Source organism: Humulus lupulus, chromosome 6, assembly GCF_963169125.1.
Source record: "Humulus lupulus chromosome 6, drHumLupu1.1, whole genome shotgun sequence".
NCBI lineage: Eukaryota > Viridiplantae > Streptophyta > Magnoliopsida > Rosales > Cannabaceae > Humulus > Humulus lupulus.
Window position 1 is genome coordinate 94972722 of NC_084798.1, and position 1403 is coordinate 94974124.

General features: G+C 38.8%; 1 non-coding gene across 1 annotated transcript; it reads right to left on the bottom strand.

Annotated features, from left to right (window-relative positions):
* Nucleotides 1-867: 867 nt before the first annotated feature.
* On the bottom strand, nucleotides 868-974 carry LOC133787676 (small nucleolar RNA R71). Its single transcript, XR_009872681.1, has one exon. It is a non-coding gene; the product is annotated as a small nucleolar RNA R71 (small nucleolar RNA).
* Between the last annotated feature and the right edge of the window lie 429 nt (nucleotides 975-1403).

Genomic DNA, 1403 nt, shown 5'->3' on the forward strand with positions numbered 1-1403 from the left:
TTATTTGCTTTCTAGTTTATGTTATTTAATTTTGAGTTAAAAATCAAAATCCCCTTCTTTATTAATATTTATCTTTTGAATAATAAAGTGAACGATAGTCCTCGTGGGTTCGACCTGTGCTTTCTATTATACTGAAATAATTGGAAGTATTGAAAGAAAAATCATTGTTAAATTTGTTGTGGTATACGACAGCCATCAAATTTTTGGCGCCGTTGCCGGGGACTATTGTTATTCTCTTTATTATTCCAATTTACTTATTTGTAACTAATTAGTTTTTTTACTGTGGTATTGTCAGGTGTATATGTCTGGTGAAGACGATACCCAAGAAAGGTTATTTCGGCTTAAACAATATCTTGAGTCATCGTCAGCTTCTCGTTCTTCAAGGACTATCACCGATAATCCACTCTTTTAACGTTCTGCTCCACAAGTCAATCCTGTTAAAGTGCCATTACCATCTGACAACGTATCTGATTCTGACGATTCAGTTCGATCTTATAGAACGATGGCCCAGCAAAGGACATTGAAAGAGTTGGCAGTGCCAAATCTTGACCAACAACCACTTTGCATCCAATATCCACCGCTGGATGTAAACTTTGAGCTGAAATCGAGCCTCATCCACTTATTGCCTTCTTTCCACGGGTTGCCTGGTGAGGATCTGAATAAACATTTGAAAGAGTTTCATATTGTCTGTTCAGTATGAAACCTGCTGCAGTGACTGAAGAACAAATTAAGATGTGAGCTTTTCCTTTCTCCCTAAAGGATGCAGCTAAAGAGTGGTTGTACTATCTTCCATCTGGTTCTGTTGAAACCTGGAATGGTATGAAGACTATGTTCCTGGAACGATATTTTCTAGCATCTAAAGTTGGAAACATCAGGAAAGAGATATGTGGTATAAGGCAATATACATGAGAGTCTTTGTATGAATATTGGGAGAGATTTAAGCGGTTGTGTGCTAGTTGCCCTCATCATCAGATAAGTGAACAACTCCTCATTCAGTACTTTTATGAAGGATTACAATCACTGGATAGGAGTGTGATTGATGCAGCCAGTGAGGGTGTACTAGTTGATAAGACTCCTGCTGCAGCCAGGAGCATGATTTCTAATATGGCTGCTAACTCACAACAGTTTGGCATTCACCAAGATCCTATTCCACTACCCAAATCAACTAATGAAGTGAGCACCTCTAATGTTAATCAGCTAGGTCAACAATTGGCTCAATTAACTGCAGTGGTACAACAACTAGCTTTAGGCCAACAGGTGAGGCCATGTGGAATCTGTCAAGTTGTGGGAAATGCTACTGATACTTGCCTTACTCTATTTGAGGGAGAAACTGAGGGTGTTAATGCTGTAGGAAATTTCCCTGGTCAATTACGTCAGATGTATTATGAGCCTTTTTCACAAAC